The sequence below is a fragment of the Rhea americana genome, unplaced genomic scaffold (genome assembly GCF_003343005.1).
Source record: "Rhea americana isolate MKP2758 unplaced genomic scaffold, rheAme1 scaffold_41, whole genome shotgun sequence".
NCBI lineage: Eukaryota > Metazoa > Chordata > Aves > Rheiformes > Rheidae > Rhea > Rhea americana.
The window spans coordinates 2528637-2549978 of NW_028186546.1; the positions used below are offsets into that span (position 1 = coordinate 2528637).

The 21342-nt window shown below is 37.5% G+C and overlaps 1 protein-coding gene across 4 annotated transcripts in view; it reads left to right on the top strand.

Moving 5' to 3' along the window:
• The window catches only part of CTNNA2 (catenin alpha 2), a 433433-nt gene that overhangs the window by 91602 nt on the left and 320489 nt on the right, over nucleotides 1-21342 (top strand). The window lies entirely within an intron of this gene.

Consider the following 21342-nt stretch of genomic DNA (forward strand, 5'->3'; position numbering starts at 1 on the left):
TACCTTTCATTTTTTTTAAATCCTATAATCAGAAGATACCATCTGCTGGTATCATCATTCCTGGGTTTTAGAGCAAGACTGGCAGAACGGCACCTGAGATCTCAAAAGGAGCCTAAAGGAATTAYGTATGCAATTCTTACTGAATTTCCATGACTTAGGCCTCCTGGCACTCATAYGATAAGTTTTCAAACAGGTACTTCAGTCCTTAAAAATTACATTCAAATGATCRCTGATTGTGTGACCAGGCAGGGTAAAATCGCATTTGAATAACCACTGGGCAGTGACTGTTCCAGTCTATCCTTGCACTGTGCTCGGATCGTCAGCGTAAGCTGTTGCGTGCCGCCTCATCTGTTCGCGTGTGCCGCCCTCATCAGCCTGGCATCGGAGCTCCTTATTTAGCTTTCTTTGTCTTTAGTGCTTCCTCTTAGTTAACGATGATTTGGTTGTAAATTTGGGCTTTGTAAAGGTGGTGGCGTCTGGGAGGAATGCGTTAGAGGATCGTGTTAATGTTGTTAAAGGATTCCTCACTTTTTAATTAGTAACAAACCTTTTATTGTTTTTTTTTTAATATGTATGGATTTTTTTGAAAAGATGCAGGAAACAGAGAAGAGCAGAAATCCTAAACAGCATTATGCAGAATGAGGCAGACATTCATCTTTTATCAACATTGTAGTCTGGAAAATGGTCTGTGAGAGAAATGGAGCAGCAGCTTTTTTAGGTCTCTGAGATGAACCCATAGTTAGGAGAGCAGGAGACACCAACTGCTGTTATTAGCACACATGAGCCCCGTAAAACAGACCAGCCTTGGTGAAATGTGTAATGATATGTTCAGCTCAGTGACATGAAGAGCTGGATTAATGATCTGAGGCTGTTTTGCAACAGCATTGCAAGTTGATTTCCTGGCAGGATTCCACCTTGGATAATCACACCATCAACCTAAAAACGTCTCTYGCAGTTACACCGCCGTTCTTCCTTTCCTGTCCTACATTGCTCTGTACGGGTTTCTGCTACTATATGTGGTTGTTGCAATTCATCCCAGAGAGCATTGCTTTCCTTTGGCAGGTGGAGCAGATGCACTATATCGTTTGCAAAACACTTTGGTGTGGACCTGAATGAAAAGAATGTGCAAGTTTAAGATCCTTATTACTTTGTTAATGTGGAAGGAGTCAGTTATCTTTGGATGGCTGTACAAAAGTCTAATAGCCAAGAGTTTAGATTGACAAAGTCGAGTTCTAAAAACAACTAAGAGCAAGAAGACAGTTTTTAGTGTATTTTTTCAGATACCACAGRATTTTATGAAAAAGTAAATAAAGGTTTATATATAAAGCTCATAACTGTCTATATGTGTGTATRGTCCCATAATATGTACACTTCTGCCTCGCAGGTCTTAAAAAATGTGAAACTGGTRAAAATAAGCTTTAGTTCAAACTTATCTGACTGAAATCATCAAATTTTTTGACTGCTGAATACTTTTTTATATGGGCCTTTATTGCCATGCTGTCAAAGCTGTGTAAAAGCTCTCCTAGATGCGGGAAGGAGATTGGGAAACCTTGATGTTTCTTATTACGTCTTCTTATATTAGAGATGAGGGAATCAGACCTGCCTCTTCATAGACAAGTTTTGAGAGCAGTGAAATTTTTGTAGAAGCGGACTGTGATGTTATAAGAACCCTTTAATAAACCTTATAATAACCCTAGGCCCTGAAACTGCAGAGCCTGAGAAGTGCAGGGACGCAAAGAACGTCTAGAAATACAGGCTGGGGAGAGGAGCAGGTGGGCMTGTCTGCCAAGCAGAGGTGTCTAAATGTAATTGTAGGATCATTAAGGAAGAAAGAAATCCTCTGTGGAGGAGACATTCAGGTTGTGTTTCACATGAAAACTCTGCACCAGATCGGAGTTCCTTGGGGTTCCAGCTAATGGGTCTGATTAAATTTATTAAGAAACAGTTGYGAGAGCTGAGGAAAACTGATTAAACCTATGCAAATTTACTGTTTCTATTAAATGACTTAGGATATGTTTATCCTTTAGGTGTGTGCTAGCGGCTGCCTCATTTTTGTGTGACAGTCCTTGAAGTTCACCAACACATAATCAAACCTTCCATTAAAAACATAAGATAGTCTAGCAGCAATTTACTGTGTTTTAAAACTGTTATATTATAATGTGTAGATACACATTCACAATGCAATCTGAAATGTGAACTAAAGAGACAGAAAACAGTTATTGAAGTTTTTTATGTTTGAAGACAGCATAAGCTTCTTGAGGTAGAAGTAATTTTTTATTCATTCAGATGTATGCACATTGCATAAACAGAATATGATCCTTGCACTGTATGAGTGTCAGTAAAGTTGAAAGTACATAGTAACAAATTATACAAAGCAACTTTAATACAACCTTTTCTTGGTTACGTTTTTTCTTGGTGATAAATCATACTAAAAATGGATAGTTTTAATGCCTTAATACTTTAAAAAATATACTTTTAAAACCTTTTGAATTAAAATTCTTAATTAAACTCTATAAAAAGTCGTCTTCTCTACTGTTCTTTCCTGTCTGCAGTTGCCATGGAAGAAAATCAGGGAGTCTGCAAATTTCATTATTTTGGACTAAGATGGGGAGCAATCTCCAAAACCATAGAATAGTCACAAGACRCCAGCTGTTCTTATAATAGTTTATAAATAAGTGCAGCGCACAGAGAGCTCGAGTCCCAGTATAGTTGTGATAATTGTGGTATGATTCACTGTCACTTGCAATTGTCTCAGTTTTGTTTTCCTGGAGCTTGCCAAATGCAAATCCGTGCACAATATTCTTTGAGTCTGGTTGATTAAAAGAGTGGCCCAGTTCAGTTGGCAATTTATGTTTTAGGAAATTCCTGATTCCATGATTTTTTTCAGTCCCTTGTTAGACCAACAGTTCCTGCCTGAATCCCAGTTCTGGCAGTTGCATGTTATCACAAGTCTTTTATGAAGGTTCCTTGTTGAGGAAAGCTATCAACCTTTCCTTGTTGATAGCTGCGTGTAGGTCTTGACATTCCTGACTGAAACGGAAAGTCCCTTCTCTGAAATTGCCTTCCTTAAAACTTCTTCTTTCTCCTCAGATCTTTTTTCTGCCCTCTTATCCAATCAATCTTCCTTTTTAACTGCATCAAAACCCACCACCATGATAGAGAGACTTGGGAAAATGTTGAAGTATTTTGCAGAGTTGGTGAATATTCCTTTCAGTGTCTCCAGTGCAGTGGATCCTGAGGAATCCTAGTAGTCATCTCCATTTGCCACAGGCTCTGTGCTGCTACCACTGTTGTCCTTCATCTCCTTCCTTTCTTCGCTCCCTTCATGTGGTCATATAATTATTTTGTCTTTCTTGCAATTCAGGTCCTGAAATGTCCCAAGTCTCATGGTGTTTTAACATCTCCACTGTTCTCCGTTAACCCTTCTTGTTCCTATCTCCTTCTCACACTGCAGTCCTGTATGCATATAGGGTATTTGTGCTTGTCTCCCATTTTCAAGGAAGTCCTGGAAGTGCAAGGTAAAGAAAAGATCAGATCTGTCCTTTCTCTCATTCCTAGTAAGCCTCCCTTATTTACACTTACGTTCAGGCTGTCAGCGGTGGTCTCACCCAGCAAGTTAAACTGATGTCTCAGGGTATTTAGCAGAGTCAGCTGCAGCAGGCTTTTCAGGAGCCTGGACCTACTTTCTCTGCTGTTCCAATCTGTTTAAAAAATATTATGTACCCATCAATACCTAAAAGCTTTCTTGAAATACTTTAGATTTAATAGATCAAAGTTACATTTAAAATATAAATAGCTTTAGTTGACTACACTACACTTTGCTTCCTTTGGCCAATATGAAGCCAGTTAATGGATGTAGGCTTGCTCTCTCCTTCTCTTTGCTAATTCCTCAACTTTTTTCTAAATTATGGTATATGGAAGTAGAATTACTTGATAAGTATATTTCTGTAGAAGCTATTAAAAGACTTGTCACAAGATAACTACCACACAACATAGGACGGGAGGAAATTTTTTTTACAGAGAAAGCAAATGAAGAAGTATTGTCTGATTTTTGCACCCATTTTCAACTCGGAGTCTCAGCAATAGGATTCTGATTGAAGGGTTGAGCTGCAATAGAAGGTATTTGAATGTCTAAGCACTGATTACTTCTGGGCTTTTTGGTATATATCTGAGTCTTTTCGAGTGTGATTACTGTTCCCAAAAGCTGTTTGGGTTGAATGAGATAATTGTTGAATATTCGGTTTGAATCTGGCAAATGTTATGGAGACATGAGAGATTCTTTCAAAGAAAAAAAAAGACGACTGATACAATATTAATATTTTCTCACTCAGGTCTGTCTAAGCAACCTAAACCGTTGTTTCCTATCTTGGTTAGGGGCTAAAGATATCCCTTTTTAGAAAAATTATCTGATCTTTTCACTCTAAGCCTATATTCTCCCCAGGCATGCTTATAATCCTCTTCATCAAAGTATATGAGAGCATTTTTTAGACAGACTAATCTTTATATCTGTTTTTGAATGATGAAATGAGGCTTCTGGTCAGTGCTGATTAATAGGATAATGATTCTTGATCTACACTTTTGAAAGACCCTTTGCCTGTATTAAGTGTATTCTCCATTTTGTCAGTAATATCTGCCATGAAGAACTTGGCCAGTTGCTTTTTGCTGATGGCTCATGCCTGGGCAACAGAAAGCTTTGAGCATGAAAGGATGGACCACCCACCACCCTCATCCTTGCCTTTCTCCTTAAGTTCTTCCCCGACCTCCCCAGACCACCCTCATCCCTACCTTTCTCCTCCTTTAGTTTTTTCCTGAAACATCTCATAATAAGTCATGTGCAATCCCCAAATGCTCTTCCCCTGCATCCCATAATGTGTCCAGCATCGTGGGGCAGTAACCTAGAAATAAGGAAAAAAAAATGCATAGAGGTATCACAAACTGATGATGATATCACTTTCTAGTAAAGCCAGCTGAAGAACTAAGAGCCCAGACTTATTCTCTGCACCATTTCCAAAAGATTTGTTTCTGGTTATAACTTGTTTGGCGTTTTTCTAATATTTGTTTCAGTTTTCAGTATTTTGTGTAAGTTCATGTTAGTTTGAATTTGTGAAACCATAGCAACTTGTATTACTGGGAAATGTTTGTTATGAAAGATGGTTGGCATTTGATTTGATGTTGTCCAGCTGTGACAGTTTGAGACAGATTTTACAAAACAGTGATAAATGCCTGAAAAATAAACAATAAATTAATATTAGGTAATTTTTCCCTTTAATGCTATGCTTATTTATATTGTCTTTTTGAAGCATTTATCACTATTGTGACAGTAACAGGGGGGAAGAATGAAATTGCTTCAGAATGTCTGCTTCTGACCATTGTCAAACATGAAATTTTAATCTTAAAAGTGTTAGAAATAATACTCTTTCAGAAATACTTAACTTGAATTCTCAGACCAGCTCCTGAAAATACTACTACTTCCTTTAGAAGCAACATTTCTGTTAAGAAGGGTTTCATTTGGGGGAAAGGATTGCAGATCCCAGATCTAACAACCTGTGAAAGCATTGTACCTGGAGCATATTTTTCAGTAAGGAGTTTAGCCCAACCACCACCCACTGTGCACGAAACTTCTGAACTCTGGTCAAATTTAGAAAATAGTTTCACCATGTTTTGTAAAACAAACAAACTAACTAAAAAAAGTAGAGTCTTTCTCTCAAATTGGAAGAGGGGTTGGAGGCAGTAATGTTACCCCGTTCTTCTAGCAATAATTCCCAAACTGGGTAGTTTTAGTCCACAGACAGGAGTCCCCAGCTGCATCAAATGTAAAGTGTTTTCAATTAAATTTTGAGATAGCCATGAACAATGGCCTGCAAGAAGATTTGACTGGCATGCATGAAATCTGTATTTAAATCCTCTCTGTGTGTAATTCAATATAGAGAGTGGAATTGAAGTCTCTGACCCCTCGGAAGATTTGCATTACTATAAGCTGCGGAGTACCGTGGGATGAGCAGCGCGGCCTCCCCTTTGGCAGCTGTCCTGATTTATGTCCTAATGAAACATTGACTGGAGCACAGCTGAGTGTTTGAAATCACTATTGATTCATCGGGCAGAAATTCTGAACGGAATTTCTTTTTGTTCAAGCAAACATGAAAGAAAGAAAAAAGAAAAAAGTTTGATTTCCACCTTTGAACTGTGAAAAATCAGTTCTTTTACAGCCTCAGTTGGATGGAAAGTATTCTGAAGTCGAAGTCTTTCAGCTTGGCAATCGCGCGGCCTCAGAYGACTGTGTGTAAGTGCCCTCCTGGACTTTCATCGCCAGCGATGGAAGTTTTTAAGAGAGCGAAGGAAATAGGAATTGCATCGTCTGGGAGCTTTCAGCCGGAGGTATCCTGTCCGAGGGAGCAAGGCAAGGAGACCAGCTTGAGGTCAGATTGCTTCAACTACAGGATCGATGCACGGCACGGGGCGCTGTTATGAAGGCAACGGTCCCCGAAAGGGAGGGGTTTGCTTGGCTTGGGGCTCGCCGGCCTGTTGAGCTGATTCAAATCAGCACAAAATGATTAACTTGAGGGTTTTAAGGTTTCTGCCAGGTTAGTGAGTTGAATCATCATCGTGCAGKATATTTAGCTTCACCCTGGCTCATTTGCTGAAGAACGTCTTTTGTCCCTTTTCATTAAATACAAGGCCATATTTTGACCAGGAAGAATACTTTTTGGAAGAATCTATTTATTTTTTTCCTGTTKCTGACTGTATAAGAATTGGCCTGAACAATGGAAACAGGCTTATTTTCAAAGTTTCAAAAGACATAACTGGAATAATTCCAGTGATTTGGTAACGTTTGCACAGAAGAAAGCTGCTATCAAACTTCTATGAAAAAATCATCTTGATCTGTTGAATAAGTGTTGCAGATTAGGTGGCAAAATATATTTTCAAGGAAAAAAAAATAAGCAATTTTTTTTTCAGCGAAGTTGTAAATGCAACTGGAATTCACCTCAAATGTGGGAACCATGCTACCAGGATTATTTCTGCTATTTAGCCAGTTATGTTTAGTGAGAAAGGTATTAGCAGTCCTGGGAGCAATAAAATTAGTCTCAGACTCTTCCATGCACCATCCCTCCCTGCTTCTCCTTGTCTAAAGTGTGATTCCTTCTGTGTTCTTCATTCTTGGCTGCATTTTTGATGACAGAACCGTTTAACAATAAAGCAGTTGTAAAGAAGCCTCCTTTAGAGATTAGGCTTTAATTTTGGATTTGTTTTCAGGAATTGGTAATCAGTGAGAATAATAATAATAAAAAAACCAAGACAACATGAAAATTTGAAATACACTTTCAAGTGTTCTGAATTCTAAAAACCTCCCTAGTTGATATTCAAAATATTTTAATTTATTATCTATTAAATGCATTTTGAACACATCCTTTTCTGGAGTACATTTTTCATGTGCAACCAAGGCCAGTAATCTGAGTAATACTTTCCAGAGAGAGGAGAATATAAAATTTRATAATCAAATAACTTGTGCTACTTGCTCTGATGTGTGTCAAACTACTGTATTCTGATCACCAACTATTTGATTTTCTTCCTGCTTTAATCTCTTTATCAGATGCAAGTAATTTCTAAAGTTTAGATCGGCAAGAGCTTATAACTTAAGTATGGAAAGCTGCAAAATGAGATAGTCCTGCAGTGTCTTTAGAATTTAAAATTATTTCTATAACTATTGAAAATATCTAGACTCTTGAGTGATTTTGATTTGTGATGGCACTTGCAACTTCATCTGAAGTTAACCTTACTCTTAGACACGCARCGCTTCTCAACAGCAATATGTAACCATCCTGCTGTTGATACTTCTTTATAAAACAAAACTCAAAAAACTACTGCTATATCCATACAACAACAAATATATGTATTAAACGTCTTCATAATGCTGCAAGAAAAGCTACTGCTGTGATCTGGGATGTGGAGAATCTGTATGATGATAGGTAGCTAACACAGCAAAAGCTGTTGGAGCCTTACGAGCATCTTCTGTAGGTGCCTGGGATAACTAGTAGCATGGCAGGATGCTGTTGAAGGAGTTTATAAATTGACACAGAGAGACAGAGGTGTAAATTACCCGTGAATATGTCATTCTGGGAAATTAAAATAAAATTTCCAAGCCAGAGGTAATAATTGTGCTATAGCAATAATGGAGGCCAAAAAAAGCGCAGGGGAAGGTGACTGGAAAAGAGATCCCTGTCCGCTAATGAAGAAGAGGTTGCCCACTATTGACTGTGTCCAGAGGCAGGTAACGAGCCTTGATGCACCAAGAGTCCTCCCAGTCATGCACACAAAATAATTGAGTGTAAGGATTGGTTGAATGCAAGGATCATACATAGTACTTATGTTATTTAGGTCTGTCCAAARGATACATTGAGTTTTCATGGCAGGACAAACTTCTCATTTCCTTTCTTTGTTCCTTTCTTTCTTTGTTTGAAGAAACAAAGAAATGGTTTCCACCATTTTCCTGTTTCCTCATTTTTTTTTTCTGCACTACTTCTGCCATAATTTTCCTGACCAATCCAATCTCCTTTTTCTGCGTTTGCCTTAGTGAAAGCTAAGGAAGTGCTAATTTTGTGCAATGCAGTCTGAAGTAGGAATACTGAATTAGCTCTAAATGTGCTGGTTTAGGTATCAGAAATGCTCTAGCCAGGCTGGCGTGGAAATCCGCATGGATGAATTTACCTGCAGACAAGTGCATAGAATAGACTCAGCTGGTGCCTATTCCTGATARTCAATCACAATTTTTATTGCTCTTATGTTTTTCAATATGCTGCTGCTGTGACACCTGCTTGTCCTTTCCTGTTTTCATTAAATAGTAAAAATTCATTAATAATAATATATTATTTATAAACCTTTTGTTATCCCAAACAACTGTCTGTCTAATTCTTTGTGTCAGTGGTCCGAAGATCAGCTGTATGTTTTGTGTCTTGTATCAGAAAATAAGTCAGCAGTATGAAATGCAGGTATCTGTTCGTTTGTCTGCTCTTGCGGTTTCGAAACATTTGTGATTGTGTGTGGTTAGATAAGGAGCTGTGTTATATCAACACCTGCACGGTATACGAATTCCAGCTGCTCCTGGCAACAAARCGTGATAAGTGTTAATGCTTTACCAAATGTAATTAAGATCAAAGATTATTATAGTCTGTTAAAATTCTTTTTTTTATATATATATATTTCTAAGTAAGGAAAGATAAGCCAACAAAAAGGGTTAGCATTCGTGTAGGTTGATGCTTTGGGCATCACTCCAGGAAAGTTTGCCAAGCTTTTTGCAGGGTAAAAATAACTGCGTTAGATTTCAAATATAGTTTACCATAAAGATCGTGTGTGGCTTATGAGCAGGTAGTTTAGTTTTCAAATATGCTATTGTGCTTTCTCTTGCTTTTATATAAACCTGCAATGCTCTTACTTGTTTGCATTCTTTRCTGTTTTCTGTCTTTTTTTTCTTATCCAAAACCTATACCGTAGACACTTTCTATCCCGGTGATCCTCAGCAGTCTACTTTTCTCCTTTTTCATGCTGTTTCACACTGGAGTACCTTTCCTAAGTTCTCTACTGCATATCTYGAGTGCAGAACTTGAAAACTGTCTGACATGAGCATGCCTGTTCTCTTAATCCCAGTCCAACAACTTTATTAGGGTGTTGTGGTAAGGCAGCTTCATCTTAGCTGTCTTAGTTTCCCACATTTTCTTTTAACCATGTTAAAAAATATGCTCTATACCTTCATCATTTTCATAAAATCTGCCCATTCCCTTTATCTCATGCTCATCGGGAAACCCACAGCGAGCCGCAGGCAGCAGTRACTCTCTCGGTAGTATTCCCTCGCCTGCAAATAAGGTCTGTTTGGAGCCAGGTGGTCCTTGCTTCTCTTATTGCTGCTGTCARTCATTCACAAACAGAAGCTAAATGTGTAGAAAGAAGAAACAGCATCAGTTAGCGGGGATGCAAAGTGGTGCAAAACTTCCCCCCTAAAACATGTAGTGAATTGACCATGTTACTGTTTATCTCATTCACCCACTCATGGTGCTGCCTGTGAGTTGAGGTTACCTTGGGTGGTCCTTCAATACCAAGTAACTTGCTGCACCTTCCGTTCTCAGAGCTCATTGGAAACCTTGGATACATTTCATCAGAAAATGTGTCTTACTAGAAAATAACAGCTCTTTGAAATGGAAGCTTATCTCAAAACCAAAATCAATTCCAACTAAGCTTTTCACCGAGGATTTTTTTCATGTGATCATAGAGGATGATAGAGCTGATCCTAATTATGATACTGAATTCCAGCTAGGAAGCATGAGAATGTGGTGCACYGAGCCTGGGGCACAGATATGATATACCCCCACACTTGTTTGGCTAAACAGTATTTTAAGACTCTTTAAGCCACAGAATGAAAGTAATATCCAGAATGATGGATCTAAATCTGCCTGCTGCAGAATGCTACAGTAGTTTTCTTAGAGAGCTTCTTTTTTCTTTATGCCTGTTAGAAAATCTGTGCACACTTTTCAAGAGTTGCTCTTTCTGTAGCTGATGTAGTTCATTCAAGTTTATTAATCACAGTTCTTTTTATTCCATTCATGAATTCTTATGCAGAAACCCATTAAATGATTAATTTCAAGATTTTAATTGCTAGGAGTCGTAGCAAAAGATTTCTCTCTGTCAATTACATCTTTTTTGGTCCTTTTTAACAAAAATTATTTTAATAAATGTTGCATGCACAGTTCATCAAAAACATGGCAACTTTTCCTAGTAATTGCCACTATAGTTATTTGAATAATTTTGTCATATTTATGTTCTACTCAGTCTGAATTTACTACTTGTCTCAGTTCTGTAGATGTCTGACTGATAAAGCTTCTTATATTAAATAAGAAAGCTCTTTTTTTTTAGAGTCATAAGTTAGGAAAAAATTTCTCTTGTAAGGCTGTAGCAGACCAAAGGAAATAGTAGGCCTCCTGAAGGATTGAGTCATGTGCTCCCRTATCTTGCTGCCTGCCAGAGGTCCTTGCTGGTCCTTCCTGATGGTTGGACGATGGTCTGAACTACCCGAATGAGCATCCCAGGTTCCCTCCTGACTACAGCTGGAGAGCAAGCTAGCTCCTGTACAGAGTCCAAATTATAACTCGTTTGAGTTTGCATGTTTAAATGTTTAAATTTGTTTCTGTGTTTATTGACATAAGAGGTCCGGTGTGTTTTCAAGTTCCTTAACATAATTTATACTTCTAAAATGTTCACGTCCAACTCTCCTGTTCAGCAGTGAAAGATTTTCAATGATCAGTTTAGCTGATCCCTGAAAGATGATAAACTGCAGAGTAGCTGATTGCTGCAAAGAGGGATGAGAAATRGTGAGGTAATCTCATATGCAAAACGTTTCTTTTTAATTAATTAAATTTCAATGTCTTATTGTACTTAAGTCTATCAGTGATGTTTCGAAGGCACTATTATCCAAAGATTAATTAGAAAAGTTCTAAAATGTCTTGTTTTTGAAATAACTGTTTTAGATTGTCTTAGTTCCATGCCTAAGTATCTTAAAGTTGTATGTTCTGTATATACTGTCCCTCAGGAAAGTATATTTTGCGTAATTAAAATCTAGACATTATAATGGTCTGTGAAGTGAATGAAATGGTATAACCTCAGATCTAAGTGTGCCTATTGGATCTAAAATGCATACTAGCTTTACAGATATCCAGTGTGCTATAAAATACCTAGKGATTCACCTCTCATCATTATAGCTGAATGTCAAATGTAAAGTGAGTGAAATTTAAGTGAACTAAATTGTCTATATAATCAATTCCAGAGGGACACAGCTCCAGTGGCTGAAATTTAATGTGAAAAGATCAAGCTTAGATCGTATATGGCCTTTTCTGGCCTTGAAATCTATTACTACAATGAGAAAAGTGGCCATTCTTCTAGAGAAAGAGAACAAAATCYCAACTGCAAATGAAAAGGGGAATAAATCTAGGGGACATACTAATATGAGATTTAAAGGAAGGGGATTGGGGGAGGGRAGATGAAGACTTAATAGCTATTCATGGCAGCCTTTGAGAATTCTGACTATTATTTTTAGTGCACATTTTTATATAATAAATATATGGCATTCTTCATTATGAAAATACTCTCAGAATACCTTCATTTTTTTAATGAAATGATTATACAATCTCCAAACAGAGAGTGTTCTGAACTGCAATGATTTTTGTTATCGACAATGACAGCCATTTTAAAGAACTGAAAATACAATATGACATTTTAAGATAGCAAATGAATTCATATGTGATTTATAAGACAGCAGAAATAAAGACAGGAGGAAGCAACCATTAGAAATGGGAATTAGACCATTATTGCTGAATTACTCAGAAAGTTGACTGTTGGGAAGTATATTATCATGGTCGGTAGCTGTTCCTACCCTATTTTTTGAGTTGTGCATTTCCRGACAAGTCCGAAGGAGATAAAACTGCAAATATTTGCATTCCAAGGGTTTTGTTTTGTTTGTTTTAATAACGTRACCACGTCCTATGAAGGAAGGCTAAAGAACTGCTTACATTATTTAAACATAGCCTGTTAGCAACTGTGAGTTGTTCGCTTCTGTCATATTATCATTTAATGCAAACCGTGTTCTATATGGAACCTGCAGCTCCCTTTGGGAATATAGACTTATCCTTTAGAATACCTTCATAACAATAGTCTTGCTCTAATTAAGAAGATAGAGCTCTAAAATACTTTAATTAGGTCGTGGATCAGTTACCACGTCTTTTTATCTTSGACATGTAGGACAAAAGACAAAATCTGAAAGAGATGGATGAATTAGATCACAACTTTATTAATGTCTCTCATCTGAGAACTGCTCAGGACAGCATGTTCAATCAAGATGTCCTTGCTGCCTTAATTCTTTCAGGTGCTTGGAGTATTGTCAGCACCCTTTACTGATCATAGCTCCCTCTAGACTGAGAGTCTGTGCTCACCACCTTCTCTTTCTTAAGGAGACACTTCAAGGCTTTGAAAAAATGGTATTTCCTCAGAATATTAGCCATTCTCTTAATAGATAGATGCCTACCATTAAGTCTACTTATTATTCCAGAAGTTTCAGTAGGCCAAACCAACGGGCTTATGGGGTGAGAACATTCACTGGACCCCAGCACAAGAAGGTGCCAGGAACCAGTGCTGATACCTCTCAACCATCCCCTTTCTCTTTTTCCTTTATACTCTCCCTAACAACTTGCAGTAGACTGAAATAGCAATTGCTTTTGGAGGACATGAATCAGAAGGTATCTTCCTCACTTATGACAGGTTTAATCAATGTTTTCCATAAAGAGTGATGTATAAAAGTGCACAGCTTTTTTGTGTGTATCCTAGTGGCAGTAGCTGCTTGCTTGTATCGGGGTGAAGTACAGAAATTTAACTCAGGGGATTTGATCTAGGCCAAGGAAAAACAAAATCTTCTTTGTCATCTCTTGTAGGCTTATGGCTTTCTCTTCTGTCTACTTGGAAATTGTCTAGTGTAATAGAGTACTGCAAAAGTAGTATTCTATTTTTTATTATTATTATTAAAAATCCTATGTGAATTTATCGTGGTTGTCTATCTTCAAGAAAAATTTTACTGGTGTATTTAGAAGTTGTTCTTATTAATGGGAAACCTACTTCATGTTTTGTTTTCTACCTACATTTTGAAAATCTGCATGTAAAATTTCATCATAAAAATTTCATCATTTCTCTAACCTGTTCAATGTACTGTTTATACCCTTTTTCAGATCATCAAATTATTTTTTAAATAAATGTGCATATTTTACATTGAATAGAAATACAGTAGGTACTTATTCCAAATGTGATATGCTTCTCTGCTGTCTCTTAAAATGAATGTTAGCAATCTGTTTTCTAGCTATAATATCCACCTCGTTTGAAATGTGGATATCATTTGTTACTTGTTTTAATTTCTCCGCCTTTAATTTCTGCTCTGCCTTTACTTTATTATTTTATAAAATATATCTATCTACAGGGCTGTTTTTGCAAATCATGTGAAATTAAATTCATAGTCTGTTGCTGGAATACTATGGATATTACAATGATTTTTCAGTGGATTTTCAGCCTCCAAAGACAGTAGTCTTTGGCATTTGTCTGACCTGTGATGAGACAATTCAGCTTGCTGAGCAAATAGAAAATGGGTAATTTTTTGTCAGATTAGCTTTCTGCCAGCTCACAGAAAACTGGCTTACCGTAATGTGAAATGATCACCAGACCTGGCATACTAAATGTGCGTATCTGTGTGTCAGGGGAGGGAAAGGAAGCACAGTTATGGTAGCTCTTAGTCATATGTCTTTAGAAAATTGGTTTAGGGAGTAGATTATCTTGATTTCCAGTGTTAAGAAAGTATACAGTTCTGCTGACCTTGTTCCAGCACTGTCACAGTACCACTGGTAGTGCAAGCTCCTGGTGTTGAATATCTGGGGGAAGGAGAGAGGAGATAACAAATGAAGACTAAACAGCGTCTCTAGACAACCAATTCTTGTGTTTGAACACCCTTACAGTACAAAAGTTTTCTTGTGTTTAAGTAGAATTTTCTGTATTTGAATTTGTGCACAGTGGCTTTTGTCATTTTACTAGGTATCACGGAGAAGATTCTGGTGCTCTCTTCTTCACTACCTCCCATCAGATATTTATAGACACTGATAAGATTCTCCCTGAGCCTTCTCGTCTCCCAGCTGAAGAGTTTCAACTCTGTCAGCCTCTTCTTGTATGAGAGATGCTCCAGTCTCCTAGTTATCCGTGTGGCCCTTCACTTGMCTTGCTCCAGTATGTCCATGTCTGTCTCCCTTGTACTAGGTAGCYCAGAATGGGAGCTAGCACTCCAGATGTGACCTCGCCAGTGCTGAGTAGAGGGGAAGGATCACCTCCCTTGACTGACTGGCGATGTTCTTAGTGCAACTGAGAATGCTATTGGCGTTCTTTGCCATTGCTGGCTCACGGTTGACTTGTCCTTCAGGAACTGGGGGTCCTTCTCTGCAAAGCTGCTGTCCAGCTGGTTTGCCCCCAGCTTGTAATGGTGCACGGGGTTATTCCTYTGTGGGTGCAGGACTTTGCACTTCCCCTTGTTGAACTCCGTGTGGTTCCTGCCTGTCCATCTGTCCAGCCTGTTAAGGTCTCTCTGAATGGCAGCACAACCACGTGATGTACCAACCACTCTTCCACTCTTCCCAGGTTTGTTTTGTCTGCAAACTAGCTTGAGGATTCACTCTGTCTAATAGCCGAGAATGATGTCTCCTAGAAAACTACAATTCTTATCACATGTATTCCAAAATATAATATTTTCATAGCGCTACTGAAATGATTATGGTAATGGATATTTTGTGCAATAAGAGGTGAATGAAATAGTGCGTTTAATCTGTCATTGCTCATCACAAAAATGCAGGAGGTAAGAAGAGGATAATAGGAAACACTGGAAGAAGATGACTTATTTAAATCAAAGGACAAAGGAGACRTAGGAAGAAATGGATATAAATTAGCTATAAACACAGTTAGTATGGAATTAAAGTGTCTCTAATGAAAAAAAGTGTGACATTCTGAAGTTCATTTTGGAATAAGTTTCCTACTTCCAGTAGGACTAATTGGGGTTAAATATCTTTGCTGTTTCTAAGATGGAAGCTTGATAAGTTTATGAGAGTAGTTATTATCATATTAAGATTATTATTAATTATATTATGACATGACTGTCTGCAGTAACAAGGAAGCAGACCTGATGACTCAAGATGTCTGTGTTTCTTACATTGACCTAATTTTCGCTGAAAGTAATTTAATACAGCTTTGCAGAACAATTTGAATAGAATTTGGAAAGAAATGGAAAACTGAAAGTAGGGTTTTCTTTCAGTTAAAAAAATTTATTTGAAAAATAATTTGACTAGCTGCAACTTCAACATTGCCTTTGACCTGAAAGTGTTTTGATACCACTATTGTACAAAGATTAAAAAAAAAAAAGTTAATTGATACTGAGAGAGATGATCTTTCCTCCTCAAAAAAATTTGACTTTCTAGATTATTAGATTTTAAATTGTAAACTAATTGTACTTCATGTGGTTTAATCAACCATCTGTGAACTTTTATATTACGACTCTTTTTTTTTGTTTTGTTTTACTTAACTGTTTATCTATATTTACTATTTTCTGCTTAATTATTTGGAAGAGGATTCATTTCACTTAACCTGAGCTTTTTAGCATTAAATATCCAGTATACCGGATTGAGCCTCTGGGTCAATGGGGAAAGAGAGGGGCATCAAGAGAAGGGATTTATCTCRTCCTAAAATATCTGCTGCAGGTGTGCAGGATGAAATACCCTCTGCAGTTGCGTACCTCCAYTGAATATGAGAAGTGTTTAAAAGTCTACAAGACATCTACATTTGCGCAGCTGAGTAACTGCACTCTCTTAACTGTACAGCCAGTGCAGATCCAAGGAGCAGTGTGAGCTGTGACATATAGCTCTCATGCTGAGACCTAAATTTGGGTGGTCTTAACACATGAGTTGACTCCTGCCCTGTCTTTAAGATGGAACTTTAAGATGGAAAGGCTAGCTAATAGAAATACAGGACTTAATTACTGCTTATATGAAGCAGTCCACCTGAACCTGAGGGGGAATTTCTTCCTTGTGAGAGTGACGGAGCACTGGAMCWKGTTGCCCAGAGAGGTTGTGGAGTCTCCTTCTCTGGAGATCTTCWAGGCCYRCCTGGATGCAACCCTGTCTAACATGCTCTAGGTGACCCTGCTGAGCGGGAAGGTTGGACTAGATGATCTCCAGAGGTCCCTTCCAACCTTACTGATTCTATGATTCTGTGATTTGGAAACCTACCTGAGTTAYATGTTTCTTCCTCAGACTCTAGAACTTTAGACTTGAAGAGAAACTAACTTTTTTTAAGAACTGAACTTTTTTTAGAAAATGACCACTTGACAAATCATATAGAATTACAGTCTGGTCCGAGGTACCTAATGCTCAAACAGAAACTGTTATAATGTTGTCAGGAAAGCTGGCTTAATACTCATTAATACTTTCTGTAAATTTTCATTATTACCTATTTGGATCTGAAAAAAACCCACAATCCTGTCAATGTAAAAGCTGACAAATTTCCTACAATAAAGCGATGTTTATCTTAKGTGAAGTTTATCGAACAGTATTTTTTGCTGCTGACTTATTCTTTGCATATTCTCCTAATAGAGATAACTCCATTTTGTTGTACTTGAGCTCTAAATCTCTTCTTTTTATTTTTTGCCAGATCCAGAATTTTTGCTGTTTGTTAGTGGAATTTCATCCAATCCTTGTATATGTTTATTTTATGGATGAGGTAGTGATATAGAGAAGAGGATGGCATTTCCAACATCTGACTCACCCATGTCCAGGATAAAACTATCTCACCTATCCTTAATCAACTTCAAAGYTCTTTTCTCATTACAGAAAAGTAAATAATTTTCATGTGTATTTTGATGGAAGCCCTTGCTTAGTCTGACAAAAGATTTTGAACCCCGGAAACAGTATTTGCACAACGATACTTCTGTTATTTAGTTTGCAGGAGAGCTTATTAATTGAAGGAAAGTGTATGACATCATTGGTAGTTAGTGTGAAGAGCTTGGATTTTTGGTCAGCTGGGGTTTACATGGAGATACGTGTTGAGTTGGAGGTCTCAGAATTATTTCTTACATGGCTTTGGACAAAAGATTCACCTCTGTTTTTTAAAAGTGGCCACTTCCAAGCTTTTATGGCTGTCGTTTTSACCCTCTCCATATTCTCCCTCTCCCCACCGTGCTTCATTTTTCAATGTATTTGCAAGTTATATCTCCTGGCATAATCAAGGGCTAAGATAATTTCYCTACTTGCTTTCCTGATGCCACTGGCTTGTTACCAGCAGCATTTCTTTCTTTCATAGTTCAATGTTCGTATTTGTCTGAAGYTGCAGACTGATAATTTGGCCCGGATCCATAAAATCTCTTTAATACCACAGTGGAAACTGAGCATTTCTTAGGCATCTGAGTCCAAAATCCCAAACTTTCTTTGGCTGCTTCATCTTAAAGATAGCTAAAGCTGAAGTGCTTTCACAAACTGAAAGTTTTGTTACTGGACTTCTCGGAAGCACTTCCATCTCCTCTGTAGCCAACGTGGAGCTTAGCTACTGGAGAGCTCTGCTGAGCTTCATACCTTTGCGTGTATTCCCCAGGGCTCAGTCCCATGCTCTGGAACACGTGCTGCATGGGGCTCTGCATGAGAAGCTGTCCTAGCTTTTTAGCTTGCTGTTTCTTTAGTAGATGACTGAAGATGACTGGTGACGGCTTCCCAGTTGTTACGCTGACTAGGTGAATCCCGTCTTCCACCCTCTGGCGTAAATTCCCATGTCAGGAGATTCAGTTCTACCTCTTCACCTATGTGCTAGACTTTGTGCTATTCTATGGTCTTTCTCAGTTTTTCACTTCGTATGGACAATTTTGAGTTAGTGACTTATAAATAAAATGCTTATCAGTGCTTTCATACCCAATTATTAGCGCGCTCAGAGCCAAGAGCTGTTGATGGATTTTTCTAATGAGTGTTTAATTTAAAACGAACCTCAGAAAATTACCTGTGACCTCAGAGTTCRCTGCTGCTAGTTTACATGATTTTTGGCACACAAGTAGAATGCATGGGGAATTAAATACAACAAACTGCAGAAACCATGTACCTTCTCTGCAGAGACCATGTACCTYGAACTTGGATACTGCAATGCCGAGCAATATAATGTTTGATTATGTTCTAAAATCTGTTTTGTCATCTCTTTATTATCGAGTAAGTGTTGCTTCTTCCTTGTCTTAAAACACAAACAAACAAATATGCCCTTTTACAGTTTTGGCAACCTTAGGAAATACAGGAAAGCTCTACAACCATAGAAATCAACCACTGGGATTTTTCTACTGAAATTGTGTATTACCAACTTAGCCAAGATACACTGCAAATTATAGTAAACAATTTACACAGCAAAATGCAACATGTTTTGGAGATCAGGCTCTTCAAAAAAGTTAGTAAAACTGCCAAGCACCAGAGCAACACTGTAAAAAAAAAAAAAATCAAAAAATCTGTTAACCTTTTAGAGTCAGTGAATGTTGCTCGGAGCTTGACTTTGGGGCTTTTGCTATGGGTGAAGTTTTTTAGCTTTGGGGTTTTTTACTTCTGTCCCCCCTGTGCATCTTCATAACCCATTGCAGCTTGGGTACTGCTTGAGAATTTCAATACTAGGATSGGGAGAGAGTTTTAATGTAAAATCTCGGTTACTTAACTATATGCTTAGGGTCTCTTGATAGCCTTTTGAGTGTAAAGTATATCAGATATATGAGAAGTTGATGAAAGCTTTAATCTAGAGATTAAATTTCTTCTCAATAATGAGTACACCAAAAAAGGGGTTGCTTTTTCCCCACTACAAAAAATGCCTTCTGATCTTTGGAAGGAGGTTAATATAGGAAAATTTAACGAAACAAAATAAACATTCTCAGTTCAGCCATCCTGTAAATATGCAATAGCTCAATTTAGTTTTGGAAATGATAAAGTAATATTTGATTGCAAACAGGAGTTACTTTAGGAAAAGATTCATACAAATGTCTAAGGAAACGTTGTGGCCTACTATCTTTGCCAGTGCTCTACAAAGCAGGAAGTAATTTTATCCAATGTCCTTTCCAAATCCTCTTTGATCTTCTAGTTTACAAACCTCAGTTCAAGAATTTGATATCCTTCCTGTCTCTTTCCAAACTTTGTAAAACTAAAATTAAAAATAAAGAAGTGTTGATCTTCATACAATGAATTCAATGAATTCGGGAAAAGTTTTATATACTCAATTTTTGTTATTTTTACCAGGAGGTAATTCAGTGAATGTTATTAAGTTCCTGTTTATTTAATTTTATTTACTTAATGTGGATTTTCCTTTTGAAAATTAGGACTTTATTGATCAAAGCTGAAGTTATTCTCAAATAACTCAGATGAGTGTTTCCCAAATACAAGCTATAAGCCTCAACATGTAATATAGAGTTTATTTCCGTGTTCTAATCTTTAGTCATTGATGTTCCCATCACAATTAGAAATCAGTTAGATTTCACTTCTCATGTGAAAGTAATGTTTGCAGATTATTTATCAACATAAATATTTAGTTCTCAGATTTAATGACAGATTCAGGTTCCTGTTCCTATATCTGGAACTGTACTATTTTGCGAACAACACGTAAAATATAAATGCCTGACGCAGTATTCCAGATTATTAGTAAATAGCATATTTTTTTAATTGCCTGGAACTGTCTGGAAAATTATGTGCTCATATATATTGTRCATTTCTGTATGATTTATGTGCTATATTACTATTTTTATGGTAGTTACAAAAAAAGAAGTATCCCATGGCAGAAATGCCTTTGCTGTCTCCGTGAGCTATATGTGAAAGGAAAAGATAGGTGCTGCTTTCTGCTTTCTTTCAARAAATGCTACACTGAACTCTTACTTTCTTTGACTTCCAGTTGTGTGCTGTTTATTTTTGGTTTTAAAAAAATCTTTTCTTTATACATATTAGCATTTATGTGATCAAAATCTGTGAAACTGGTTTATGATTTTTTAAAAAACCCCAACGCTTATGCCCAGTTTTGCCCCTTACCCCTGACTGTGAGTGATGGGAGGAAAAGCTGCCGTTTGCTGGTGTCCATCCCGTTGCCYCCGGATCCCTGCAGTCCGTCGCACTGTCCTTGCCTCACTCGTTTCCAATTAGCCATTTCCTTCAGCTTCTCCTTGTGCTCCTGTTTCGCTACTATAATCCRTCCTAATCCTAGTTTTATTCCTTTAAAAATAGTATTTGCTTTGGTAGCTAAAATTATTTGATCCTAGTTTTACTAAAAGAGCTCAAGCACTTTCAAACAGTTCTAGCATTAAGTACTTTCCTCTTATTTTCTAATATTTCCATGTCCCAAAAAAACCCAGAAAAGTTAGTCCTTAAAATCTTAATTTAGCTACGGAGTACTGTATTGAATAAGATCCTTGTTGTTGAAATTAAAGAGGAATAACGTGTCCAGGCAGCACCATGTTGGGTTTACTATACWGGAGGATATTTTGGTTTTCCAGAGAGGGGCATCTGCAGGGAAATGAGTGTAGTTTGGGATGGTGAGGAGGCAGAGTGAGTACTGAAGACTGGACAGTAAAGTCATTGCAGCAATGGTTAGAAAGGGAATCATGATATGAAAAAAAAAAACATCTGGAAATGGGAGCACTGGCTGTTGTAGCTGACAGAGCAGAAGAGAGACATGGGGAGCCGGAGCGAAGGAGAAGGATGTAGGTGGCTGTAAGAAGAACAGATTTTTTTTTAATGGAAGTAA